Source organism: Parasteatoda tepidariorum, chromosome 3 (assembly GCF_043381705.1).
Source record: "Parasteatoda tepidariorum isolate YZ-2023 chromosome 3, CAS_Ptep_4.0, whole genome shotgun sequence".
Lineage (NCBI taxonomy): Eukaryota > Metazoa > Arthropoda > Arachnida > Araneae > Theridiidae > Parasteatoda > Parasteatoda tepidariorum.
In genome coordinates, this window is record NC_092206.1 from 789,943 (window position 1) to 804,828 (window position 14,886).

General features: G+C 30.9%; 1 protein-coding gene across 1 annotated transcript in view; it reads left to right on the forward strand.

Annotated features, from left to right (window-relative positions):
• Window positions 1-12,191: 12,191 nt before the first annotated feature.
• LOC107442445 (serine protease 33) overlaps window positions 12,192-14,886 on the forward strand; it is a 77,636-nt gene continuing 74,941 nt past the window's right edge. Inside the window, exon 1 of the mRNA XM_071178168.1 lies at window positions 12,192-12,210. The gene's annotated coding sequence lies outside the window, so the exon portion shown is untranslated. The remainder of the gene's footprint in view (window positions 12,211-14,886) is intronic.

The window sequence follows — 14,886 nt, forward strand, 5'->3', positions numbered from 1 at the left end:
CATTTTCTACAAACAGCAGTTTACATATGCTGAAAAATATTCATTAAACGACTTTAAAGAATTTTTTTATCTTGTTCGTGTCACCCTGGATTATTAGCACTCGTAATGGGTTTTCATGTGGGAGATTTTTGATATATTTCCTAATTGTATTTATTTTTTAACGTATTTCATTACAGTGCTAACTCTATGACGCATGAGCGTAAATAAATGAAAGCTGCGTGAAAACAATAAAGCTGAGAATGAAGATTTTACATCGAATCTTACAGTGCGTCTAATAATTTGGCCTGGGAATGTAGTGTTAGAAAAAATGAATAAATATTAAAATGTAGAGTAAATTCCCTTTAGGTTGTTGGATAGGAATGAAAGAAAGTTTCTTTCATTTCATTTTTTATTGTTTCCCTTCCACAATGAAAATGATAACCACCATTAGTCTATACAAACATATTTAAATGTCAATGCACGTAAATTTCAGTTACCAGTTTCGAAATAAGGTATTGTTAGGCATAGTTACGAATTTAGTTTGAAATGCAGTATGAAAAGCATTGAAAAATTTGAGCTCTAGAAATGTAATTTTCTAGAGGATTAGGTAATTTTCCGGGGCAACTCAAGCGTCACCCAGACTTCTCAAACATTTTGGAAAAAGTAAAAACAAATAAATTTTTTTTCCGAATTATAAAAGTGGAACAAGTTGTATCAACACACTATCAAACACCCATTTGACAAAATTCGGAGAAAGAATGAAGGGGTTTAAGCGGTGTGACATATTTTATTACGAAGTGTCTTTTGTTTCCGAGGATAATCGCGCCAAGTAGGGTGTGACATGTTTAACAAGCCACCGGAAATGTCATTTTTATGCCTGAGAAATAGAAACTAAGAATTTACTTAAAAATGAAATTAAGACTTTTATTTCTTCTAGCAGGCAGTCTTGACTGATTGTGCTACATTCGCTGCTGAAAACCAGCTATGTTTTGGACTTTTCATTATTTTTCGAACGCTACTCACCTTAAAAATGCGTTACGGAAATATTTTTTATTTTTTTCCCCTTCCCTCTTTATAAAATGATTCTAAAAAGTCTGCAGTTTCTTTACTTTTTTTAAAAAGGACTTTAGGTTTGTATTCTTGACTTGTTTATAATCTTTCCATATCCATGTTTCAAATTGTAGACTCGTGAAATCGCAAAATGGAAAAAGCGAGCAGGATTCGAAAAAACTCCAATCATTATTAATTGCTTGTCTTCTGAAAAAATAAATCACGTGACCTTTAATCTGAGTTGAAAAGAAATATTGAAATTGACAAATTTTTTAACGAAATGCAAAGAAATTTTACTTATATATATATACAAAATATATATATATATAAATAATTCAGTCGTGAACCAATTATTCCCCCATTAGTTTTATTTACGGGTAGACTGGTGGCTATAACATTTCACATCCACTCTTCACAAGGAAGGGGGTGGACAAAACTCCGGATGGTTCCGGCCATAGAGTTGAAATAGTAGGTATTTCAACTCTATGTTCCGGCACGTCTTACATGTTTTACATCATGCAGCAAGAGTCAAGCAAAAACAATCGCTCCTCCATTAAGTACTAACAGAAAATGAGTGAAAAGGCTCAATCGTCGCATAACTTGTAACCCTACGCATTAATAAAATTATTTAATGCTTCCCAATATGGAAGTGAAAGACGGAAAGATTCTGAAAATAACTCCTTTGAAATATAAATCTAATTATAATTCAATGGTATGTTTTCAGCCATGAGTCCCAAAATAGAATATCTCTTTACCTATTCTTTACCAAAGACACTTTATGAAAAGAGTTTTAATGCTTTTATTAATACAATATTTATAATTTTTGTATTACATATATATACTACACATAAATACTATAATAATGAACAACTACACATAAAACGTATTTTTTTGGGCCACAAAATGTTCGAATCCGCTACCTGTGGAGCTTCCATTTTCTAGTTTTTAATTTTAAGTTCTGGCAACAATGATTGGAGGTTTTTTGGTAGATCTCCTTGAAAATGCCAAAATAAGGAAATTTGGTACATTTTTAATAGAGGCCACCTTTTCAAAAATTTAAAATTTTAAACTATAAAAAAAAACTATTGATATTATGAACGTAAAACGTTTCTCTATTCCCTTCTAAGGGAAAGTAAAATTTTCTCTCTAAGTTTATTTCTGTAAAATTATAAGTATTTTTTGTACATAATAAATTCAAGATTTGAATTTCTGCAATGCAACATGAAATGTTTTTTTTTTTAATAAAGCATACATAGTAACGTATAGGGTTATGTTAATTTTCTTTTTAATTTCTTTAAAACAAGTTTTAAATTTATTTGTTACAAAAATATTGTCTGAAATAATTGTAATATCACTCACCACAAATTGAAAATATGAAAAATGAGAGAAAGAAAATGAAATAAATTATGTTTTTGAAGTAAGCATTTTATTTTAAAAAAAAATATCGAAAAGGATAAGAGGGAAAGAAATCAAACAAATAAAGAAAGATTATGTATATATAAAAAAAGCATTTCTGAAGAAATGAGTTCCTGCACTACGGTTATTCAGTTAGCATTTCAGGAAAGACGAATGTCCCTGATGGCCATATTATGATCAGGTGATACAGCCTTGTTTTAATGTGACTGTTTTGCACTTGTTTACGTAACTCTATCAATGGGTTCAATGAGACGATATATAATATACATTCGACGATTGGATACATTATGAGACGATTATCAATATGGAATAATTATTATATCAGGTATTATATTAGTATATTATAATAATGAGATCAAATGATGAGACGCACTGTAGGGCTGTAATAATGACATATTTCGCACGAGGTTGCCTGCAATACTTTTATAGTTAAACATGCATGTCATAAGTTTTTATACGGGAGATTTTTTATATACTTAACATTTGCATTAATTTTTAACGAGTTGCAATACAATGTTAACCCATTTATACAGGAACGTCAACAAGTGCAAACAGTCTCGTAAAAACAATAAAGCTGTATAGAGTAATCACCTGATAATTAAAATTTTACATAGAATCTTATGATGCATCTTATTTGGCCAGGGACTGTATATGAACCATATATGGCAACGTTACTTTTAAAAAGTAACGAGTAAAAGTACAAGTATTTTAAAAAAAAGTAACGAGTAAAAAGTAAAAAGTTCATATTTTAAAAAGTAACGAGTAAAAAGTACAAGTACTAAGCAAAAAAAGTAACGATTTAAAAGTACATTTCTAGAAAATCGAAAATTCAAAGTCACCTAAAATTTTATTGAATAATATTCTTATGCTCTTTAAAGTTTTTGCCAAATTGTTGTCATTTATTTAATTATTTTTAATTTTGAAAGTTATGGATTTAAATTTATTTTTAAATTCGAAAGAATATTATAATATAATTTTATAATATAATCGTATAATATAATTTTAAAATCAAATATAGTTTTAATTTCAAACTTTTTATGGATTTGCACGAAAAAGAAATTTTATCTATTGATTTTAATTTTTAGTTTATTATTTTTATTTATTTAAATTACCATTGATTTAAGATTGTTTTACTCTTTAGAGACGCGTTTCAAAAGCACAAACGTAAACAAAGCAAACACAGGGTTTCAGATAGCTTTGTGATCTTTGAGCTAGTAAAAAATAATTGAATGTGCAGTATAAGTTGAAACAGAAGGTATTTAAACACGAAGTTAGCTGTGAATGCATGTATATTGCACATTAATTTTATTAATTAAAAAAAAACATAAGCATTTTTTTTCAATTTAATATTTTTTTTTTAAAAAGCTTACCGAGTTTTAGAAAAAAAGTAACGATTTCGTTCGATATTTCCGTTACAAATACTTGTACTTTTTCCCTAAAAAAGTAACGAAAGTACAAGTAAAAGTACTAAATTTAAAAAGTAACGAAGTACAAGTAAAAGTACGTACTTTTTACTTGTTCCGGCGGTACAAGTAACGAAAGTAAAAGTACTGCCATATATGATATGAACTGAACAGTTTTTCAAACACTCGCCATTTGAAGAAATAATAATAATTTTCAGCTTATATGATTTTAATTAGTAGTTAATTTGATAATTTTAATTTAATAATAATTATAAGGGTCATGCTCAAAATATTTAAGAAGAAAAAAAAAAACTCTAGATGTCTCTAGTGTCGATTTCCCACGCTTAAACGCATGCAAAATACATTACACGTACTTTAACATGATCAGATCGAAAGAAAATCCGATTAAAGTTTATTATTTCCTCAATGAGACGTTTAAAGGAGTAAACATGTGTCTTGTTTTACACGTTATGACCTAAATGTAAGACGGAAATAAAAATGACATAAATTAAAACTCTTATTCTTGTCTTATAACACATGAGCGGTCGTTTTCCGCCAGAGACGCGTGCAATCCTTTTCGTACATCAAACGATATTCATTTCACTTACCGGTTCGCATAAAAAAAAAAAAAATTTGAAATGAAATGAAATAATCAATAAAAAGAATGCAATTTCCCCGAAATCAGAAAAATAATGGGAAACACAACCAAACTATAAAAGCTATTCTTAGTAGAAGATCGGGAAATTTTGTAAAATGTCAATTATTTACCCCTATTTTTTTTTTATTTCTGTAGTTGATTTAAAAGATGTCATTTTCTTGAGCAATTTGTATCTACTCGGATGAACATTTGTTTACGTTCCTTTATCAGTGGGTTAACATTGTAATGTTATAAGTTAAATACAAATAGGAAGTATATAAAAATCTCCCGAATAAAAACTAATGACATCATGTGTGCTTAAATATAAAAGTATTGCCCATAAACTCGTGCAAAACATGTCATTATCAAGACACTACAATGCGTCTCATAATTTGATCTAATTATTATATAACATACTAATATAATACCTGATATTATAATAATTATTCTATATTGATATAATATATCGTCTAGTTTTTCCAATGGCCGAATTTATCATATACATTGTCAAATTTAACCCATTGATACAAGAACGTAAAGAAGTGTAAACCGGTTTCATCCGCATAAAAACAATAAAGCTGTAGAGTATCACCTCATAATAGAGATTCGGCAAATAATCTTATCTAATAATTTGGCCAGGAACTGTATAACAATTACGGATAATGTTGACGCTATTATCTTTCTTGACACGTTATGATATCGATATGAATGGCGATGTAACAGTTTTCGATAATTATAGGCGAGAATAATTATCACGTCTTATTTGTTATTTATCGTAAAAGCTCGCAACATGATACACCTATATGTATATTATCGTAACCCATAAACTCGGCTTTATGGCCGATCCCTACCTATTTTCTCCTCATGAATTTGATTGAAACAGATTCAAAATACAAATAATGTTTATACAGTTTGAAACACATAGAAATACAGAATCAATAAATTGAACAAGAGATTTAAGTTAAAACCAACGTGATACATTAAATAAATTGAGAACGGATACGGATTGAATTCAATCATTAAAATAATGAGTGATTAAGGTGAAATCGATTTAAAAAAAAAAAAAAGAAGGGGATATCATTTAAAAGCGTGAAAGAAAAGTGATCTGTACAGCGACGTCGTGTCACCAATTTGTAACACATCAACGCATTTTGAGAATAAATAAATAAAATAAAACGATATTTCTCGCATCAAATGGCGTGCATGCTTTTTTTCTTCTTTTCTTTCTTTTTTTTTAATAATTTTTTTCCACATTTCTTCGGTATATTTATTTTAGAAACCGTGTATTTTCAAATATTTGGAGCAATGGTGAATTAAGTCTGCTCATTGCACGAATAATCTTATTACGTTTATGATAAAAAATAGAATCAAATTAGAATGCTCGATCAAAATTAATTAGCTTGGATCTAAATAGAATATTACAACTTTAACATAAAAGTAAATAAGTATAAAGCAAACAGTCTTACTATTTTATGATAAAATAAATTAGTTAAAGCAAAATAACAGATGAAAAATGAATTATTCCATTGAAGGTTTAAAATTATATATTAATTGAATTTCGAAATTCCGATGCACATTGCAGTAAAAATAGTAATAACCAATATACATTTCTGTATAAAAAATATTATCAACATTATATTATCTATTAAATTAGCGTAGTTATGAAAAAATAAATATTTTTATCTAAAAATCATAAAGATGTTTAGAGTTTGCTCGAAATTGTAATGTTACTAATATAGAATACTAAACTCAGTGGCAAAGAAAATAGAAAACTAAACTTAGTGGCTCAACAGCCCATGGAGGGTGCCCTCATAATGCATAAATAACGTTGAGAGTTTTTTATGAAGCAGAAAACTTTTGAAAAACAGTATGTCGTTTGTAAAAAAAATTGAAATTAAAAATACTTTTAGATAGTAAAAATCGAGCAGTTCTAATAATTTTTGTGGAATTAAGTCTTGGTGTCTCATTTGTTAGAATTTTCGAAAATTTCAATAATACAACACTTAAATTTAAAAATGACTGTCACGTCCGTCACACACAGTTTTTATTTATTAATTTTCCTAAAATACTAACTAAAAACTGAAATAAGATTAAACGACACCAAGATTTAATTTCACAAAAATGTTCGGAACTATTTGCTTTCTTTTTTTAAAAAAAAATGCAGTTATGCTCTTTTAAAATTTACAAATATGCAATTCATAAATGTTGGGACTGAAGCACTTGTATGAGTTACATATGTTCATATGTAATGTAAGCACCTAACTGGGGGATGTGATTTGCTTATTTTTTCTAACAAGGCCGGAGAAGGGACAATGTTTGCGTAAAATATTAAAATTCCATTCTTTTTAAAAAAAGCTGAATTAAAAAAACTACAAAATTGTGGGGAAATGTCACATTTTGGAATAAAAGCTGAATTCATGGAGAAAAAAAAGTTCTTCAAATTGTTTCGGATGTCAACAGTTTTCAACACAAAAAATTCGCACATTTCGTTTAATGCAAAGTGACACCTTTCATTTGAATTAAATTAGATGACTACAGTATTTGTTTATTTTTGCCGACTAAGGCGAATCTAAAATGACCAAAAATAGGGATCTACAGTCCGTGGTCAAATTATTCGAAGCACTCTAAAATTCTATGTAAAGTTTTAATTATCAGGTGATGATACAGCTTTTATGCTGACTGTTAGCACTTGTTTACGTTCGTGCATCAATGGGTAAAATGAGACGATAGATAACATAAATATTGAATGTTTATTATATCAGGTATTATATTAGTGCATATATTATAATAATTATATTAATTTACGAGACACACTGCAGTTTTTTAATAATGACATGATTTGCACGCGTTTATAGGCAATACTTTTACAGTTAAACATCCATGTCATGTATTCATGAGATTTCTTATATATTTCCTAATTGTATTTATTTTCAACGTATTGCGTGACAATGTTGAACCATTGATACAGAAGCGTATAGAGGCACAAACAAATTTCAGTCTCGTAAAAACAATAAAGCGCTGTATAGAGTATGAGCTGTATAATGAAGATTCTACATAGAATCTTTATAGTGCGTCCAATCATTTTGCCAGGGACTGTATAGATCCCTATTTCTAGTATTTGATTATGTCATCGTGGAGGTAATGAAATATAAGAAGAATGTTTAAAAAAAATGGATTTTTTTCTTCTTCTGTTCTTTACTTATGATTCGAATAAATGTTTGTATAAAGAAATCGATTCAACAATTGTCGTTGATGTGCAGCATGATTTAAAATTCTATCATCTATCGAATTTCAACTCAATAAATAACTTCCTTTTCCCTTTGAGGTTTATTGTTTTCTTGCTTTTTCCGAATTTTATGATCCTCTAAAAAAATATAATGCAAGATTATTTTGAGACCACAGTTTCATCCGAAAGATGAAGAGACATTAAGCAAAAGAGTCATGTTAAAATATTCAATTGACTAAGTTTTCTAGAAAATGGCGGAATTTTAATAAATGTATTGAAGAACTTGAGAGGGAAGAAACCCTTATTCAGGATAAATTCTAATTTTAAGGATAGAAAAAAATAAGGTCTGTTGGCCAGCGTTCACTGAGCTCTGATAAACCGTAAGAAAGAAAGAAAAAAAAGTTGCTTCTGGTGAGTTAGCTCAGAGAAGGATTTAAAAACGTTAACTCAGAAGCTTCATTAGTTTGGCGACTACTGGGCCCAGATCGAGTAAACTATAGAATTTCAAATGCTGAAAATGTAAACAAATTATGGTATCAGATTTACACAAAGAGAAAATAATTTCTTTGAATATTTTGGAAAAAACTTCTTTAGCGTTTTAAGACTTCCCTGTTTACTCCAGGTTTAAATGAACTCACTTTTTCCCAAATTTTACATTGTAAATGTTTTTAAAATCTGCGGCGTCAATAACAACCCCCTCCCCTCATAGATGGGAAGAGGCCACTATGCATTGAGATACGCACTATGCAACCTATTGATGGAACTAACCCGCATTTGCGTGACGCGGAGAGGAAGACCATGTGAACCTCCCACGGTTAGCCCGACGGCAAGGGGATTCTAACCCACGATCCGTCTACCACTGAGGATATATTACGTCAGCCCAGTGGTCGGTGCAGCCGGGTGCGGATTTCGTATCGATCAGCCATCGCTGGGATTCGAACCCGGTTCACCTCATTGGAAGACGAGCGCTCTATCCCTTGAGCCATCACGGCTCTAATATATATATTGAAGGNTTCTAAAAAAAACTATCATAATTTTTTTTTGGAAAGTAAAAAGAAAGGAATATAAAATTTTGAATTGCGCTTTTAAGTTTTGGATCCGCCAAACCTAAATTAATGTAGCTAATTGGATAATGGCTTTTTTTCGATGGTTATCGCCACGGATTTCCTTAGTCCTTCTGCTTTTAATTCGACTAAATGCGTTCGATCGTTCTTTGGAACTGTCAGATTTTCACGCTTTTCTTAAATAAATAATCTTTTTAATTATAACGACAATAAAATATTAAACAATAACAGTAGCGACGATTTTAATTATAATCGTTTTTAATTATAACGATTGTAACGACGAGCGAATCGTGAAAATAGTAATAACTTTTGACCTGATTTTATTTGAGTAAATTTTAACGTAAATCTAATCTATCGTTTTTCTTTTTTCGGCAATACGTATGGTTTTGAAAATCCCCATATTTTTAATATGTATTAAAATATCGAATCATGCATTTCCAATGGGCGTTTTATTTTCGCCCCTTTAATCACAAATCTAAAAGATTTTATTTTATCATTCTTTCAGCAATTTTTGAATTTCAATTGTGTCATTGTCAGTTTTTGTAACAAAATACATTTTGTGAAATAAACGTTTTTACAAAGAAAAATTTCATTAAAGATCCATTTTAACCATAAAAATTCCGTCTCCATTGACGAACTTTCCCTGAAAATAATACCTCGAATGCAACAGCTTTTCTCTGTATGTTTCAAAGAATTCCACACATTTTTATTAGCAACATAGATGTGGTTTTAAAGACTAATATTTCATTGAACCACATATCATATAGACCAGTGGTAACCAACTGGCCGCCAGCGAAGCCTTTTTTGGGGGAGCCCGCAAACTAAAATATATTAGTTGTCATTTTTTGGGGACAATTTTCGTAAAAAATCTGTATGTATTTAAAATGTTTTTTCCTTTCGTTAAAAAAACACCTAATTTCTTCGTTTCTGTGAAATTTAACATCCCAACGGAGCAAAAAAGTTTATTTCTCAGGTTTTGCACCCGAGAAAATATTTTTTCAAATACAAAAATAATCGTGTATGTTGCTGAAAAGTCTACATCTAATTTTAATTTGTAATTCAATACTTTTGTGTTGTACAACTTGATAAAAATCTGACAGTCATATTTGATGTTCCTACCAACATAAAAGAGTCCTAGATGAAATTTTGGTAAAGTTGCGGACCGCTATTTGACTCTTGTTTTTAATTGCGGCCCCCGGCCTCATGTAAGTTGGAAGGACAGAACAGCTCACAAACGATTGAACGTTTTTTAGCATTGACTTGCTATATTGTTATTCATTTAACAGTTGACCAATGTTAAACACGCGTCTTTTTTTTTTTTAAATTTTCTGTCTCCAAAGTAAATTATCTTATTATCATTCAAATTATTTTTATCACTTTCTATATTTATTGTTCAACTTTCGCCACTGAATTTATTTTGCGTTTATTCAATACAAAAAACAAAATGTCTTTGTTTTATTTCCATTTTAAACAAATGCACACAAAAGGAAAATGTACATAATCACTTAACACGGATCACGATTTTTTTTTCTTTTACAAGATGTCTTTTTTGTTCGCAAACCGAATGAAAGTTTTTTATTTTCTGAGTTGACATTCGTAAAAAAAAGAAAGAAAAAACATGACACTTACGACAAAATAAGTAAATGAAAGGTGAAAGAAAGAGTGAAATAAAATCCAACTCTCCGTAACGAAATAAAATGACTCCCTTTTTATTTCCTCCAGAGAAGAAAAGGAAAAACTTTGCTTCCGGAATTCAGGGAGAGAAAAAAAAACGGAAGTTAATCGATTTGGGAAAAGTAAGTAGGTTTGATATTCGGAGAACACCTGTGCCCACAGGTGTACATCATTAATTATCTTTTGGGTTAAAAATCGCTTTGGTGAAAAGTGGGAGATACGTACCTACTTATATCTCCCAAATCAATTAACTTCCGTTTTTTTTCCCGGAAGCAAAGCTTTGTCCCAGATATCAAAATAATGTTTATTTTCACTCAGCAAAAACCTTTTAATGTAAACCTGAAAAGGTATTGTTATGTGGTTTACGTGTAAACCACATAACCTTAAAGCGAGATCTGTGACAATCTGCTCACATCCAAAACCTTGGAGAATAAAACCTTTCGTTTAAAAACCTTAAATTGTGGTAGAATTAGGGTTTTGAAGCGTGAGAAGAAAACCTTGAATAAAGTTAGTCTGAAGATGAAAATAATCAGAGGTCATTATAAGATTTCTAGGTAATTGAAAATACATAGCGACATAAAAATTCGGGACTTGTGGGTTATAGGTTCGTGATGGGAAGAACACGAAAAGAAGTCTCCCATATTCGACAAATACTCCTTTTTAGGTCTCGTAGTGGACTGATCGTTAAGACACGGTTCCCAGCAGATCACCGAAGTCAAGCATCACTAGCTGTGCGGTCAGTGTGCGGGTGGGTGACCCACTTGGATCAGTCTGCGTAGGGACCGAGGGTGTGCGGTATCGGTCCTCGTTAAACTGTTCTGCCGTAGTAAAGTGCTCGACTTCGTGTGCAGGGCTACTGAAGCAGGGGATGCCATCCCCTCTGTAGAGGATCAAAATTGTGATGGCATGTCTTCGGATCATCCTCAGAGATGTTTCCCAGACCGTCGCCAATAGCCCATTATTCATCTCTAGTGCGACGTAAATGAACTACAACAATAACAAGTCTTTAAAAGGTGGTGTGCCCTAATTTTTTTTTTTAGGTCTAGCACGAGTAATTTTTTTTCTCTTGGTAAGTCTTCTTGAAAAATGCTGTTTTTTGTTATATTTTCTTTTCTAGTTTTTCTTTTGTTGCACTAATTAGAAAACAATTGTAATTTATATTGTTATCAGGTAATTTGTACTGTTATTATAGCAAATCCAATGGCTGTGGGTCCGAATCCCGCTTAGGGCATGGATGTATGTATTGTCCTCTGTTGTGTGAACGTGGCCCACCCTATGAACTGTTATGTGTGGGGTGGGTAAGGTTTCCGCCTCCGTGACTTAGGTTCACAGGTGGCCACTGGGTAACGTTAAATAAGCATCACTTCCGGCATCTTCCCAGGTGAAGAACGTCAAAATTCAGTAACTGCAATTTAAAGAAAATAATATATTAGCAAGTCGAATATAAATAGTGGTGACCAGGAAACTATTGAAACTTATATTCAGATGTTAGCTCCAATACAGTATTGAATATTCTCTTAGTCTGTTTGAAAGGCTAACATTTTCAGATATCCAAATAGGGTTGAAACTTGTAGAGTTACATAGCTTCCAATTGAAATGTTATCATTCTAGATTTGGAAAGAGGTTTTAACTCTTGACGGATGATAGATGACGATAAATTATATTTCTTACTGTCAGGGAATGATTGAAAATTTGTTTCGTTATCAGGCACACGTGATATGGAGCCTTACTATTCAATCAAACAGTGGTTAGAATATAAATGTAAATATATGTTGTTTTTTTTCAATTTTATTGTTATTCCGGTTGAGTTTAATAATTTAACATACTAGCAGCCGTTCAACAAATTAAAGGAATAAGTTTAAAAGTTCTTAGATTTAAATTTTCATTTCGGTTTTCAGATTCGTGTTTTTATTTTTCATTCCTAACCAACATTATTTTAAATGTCTCTTTCAGATTGTGTCCCTCGTTAGACTGACCCAGTTGAACACCGAAATCAAGCATCACTGGACAGTAAGCGGACTTCTCTGAGTAACCTGCGTAGGGACCGTGGGTGCGCGGTATCGTTAGACTGTTCTACCGTAAAATGATCAACTTCATGCGTAGGTCGTGAGCAGTGAATCAAAATTGCATGTCTTCCTCAGGGATGTTTTCCAGACCGTCGCCAATACCCAGTGTGCAGCTTTAACAACATTCCTAACCAACATTATTTTAAATGTCTCTTTCAGGTTGCATTAAAAAAATTATTTAGAGAATTAAAAGAATAAATTGAATCGAAATAACTCTAAAATACGCAAGTATTTCTAATTTTATTTTTTAATTTAATTTTGAAATCCTATTTTATATTAGGGCAGGTGAAATCAACGAGTGAAATGCTGAAGTTTGAAGAATGTGGTGATTGAGAGAAAGGAAAAGTAATTGAGATTTTGAATATTAATAAGAAAAAAATATATATTTATTTCTAATTATTATTCTTATTAATTGTTTTACTCAGACTTTTTAATGAAGGTTTTTCGTTTTCGATAAGATTACTTTAAAAAAAAAACGTTGCTTTCGCTGATTTAAAATCGCATAAAAAATTTTTACATTTTAATTTTAAATTTTACCAATTCTTAACGTATCAAAATTCTGAAAAAACAAAATTCTCCTTGTTCAAACTTTCCTAAAGACGTGCAGCCTGGTTCTGGAGTAATTCTCATTACAGAGTTAGCATTCTCCGCTTAGATTCATTTAAAAAAAAAAAAAAAAAAATTGTTTCTCAAACTTCAAGTTTTTCCAGTTTTTTTTCTTCTTACTATTTTGTACTAGTTCAAATTGTGGTGTTTAGATTGTTCTAAGTTTAAAATTGTTTGATAAATGAATTTTTTTTTCACAAAGAAAAACCCATTTTTCTTTCAAATCACTAGTTTTTTTTCCCTTCAAATTCAAATATGTTTAGTTAAAAAAACTGGCAACTTAAATTATCAGTTACATTCCAAGGTATATTATTCATTGTTTATTTAAATATGTCACCAAAAACAGCTGATAGTTTACGAACAGCCATCGTAAGAAAACAGGAAACGTCGGAAGGATAATATATGCCTTTTCAATGTTATTATCAGTTTTTTTTTCCTTCTCAAGTAAAATGTAAGCTGTTTCTAATCTCTGATATTTCCTTTAATGCTTAAACACAAAATATTTTAATTTATTTCTACTCAAACAACTTTTGAAACCCAAACAAAACATTTACTTCGAATTTTTTTTGATCTTTTAGAAAAATATTTGACACACATCCTTTTGTTGTTTTAAAGACAGCAAATATAATTTTATTTTTGTTATTTCCTATATTTATGCTAAAATAAGAGATTTTTTTTAAATTGATAAAATAATTTTATTTTATTTTATAACCGTCGTTGAAGAGCTATTTTATTCATCTACTTATGTTCAAATCCGTTGAACATAAGCAGATGAATCTCATTTGAACCCAATCCAGAAGACAAGGAAACTCTTGGATCAAGTATAGGTAGAAATTTGCCTTCGTGGAGGACTTTTTGATGGAACTAACCCGCATTCACCTTACATTTAGAGAAAACCAACGAAAATCTCCCATGGTTAGCCCGATGACAAGGGAATTCTGACCCATGAACTACCACTGAGGATATTTTTACATCATCACTATGGTCGGTGCAAGCCGGATGCGGAATCTATCGCTGGGATTCAAACCCGGACTACCTCATTGGAAGGCCCTGAGCCGTCACGTCTCTGATAAAATAGTTGTAACTAAGCTTACAAAATTCCTCACCTCTTACCCTGATCAGTGGTCATCACAGCTAAAAGGAAGAAAAACCAAAAATAAAATTTTAATTCCTCTTTTTATTCGAAATTATTAAATTTTAAAATTAGAAAAAATTTTTACACTTTATTTATTATTGTGATTATAGTTTAACAGCCACAGCGCTCAATGAGATGGACCTAGGTTCGAATCCTAACGTTCGCTGGACAGTACAAATACTGCTTCCGACTCGCACCGATCACAGTCCTGACGTTAAGTATCCAATGTATCATGACTTATTATCGCTAGAAATCTCTTGCTCTCGGGAGGCTTTCGTGGTTTTCGTCTCCAAATAGCGCAAATGCGGGTTGATGTGTTCCTTCAAATAGTCCTCCAGGAAAGCTAGTTTGTCCCAATGCTTGATCCGGGAGTTCCCTTATCTTCTGGGTACAGTTTAAAATTACATAGCTGCAGAGTTGATAGAACCAAAAAGGAATCGAATGTCAACGCCTGTTACAAAACAAAATTATCAAAATTATCGGGGTCTAATTTATTAATTGCATTGCAATTGTTACAAGATACATATTTTTCATTTTGTAGTGATTTATATTTTTGCAATTAGTTTCACAATCTTTTTTAAATTTTTTTTTACAGGATTCGTTGCAAACTCTTTGCAAATAATATATATA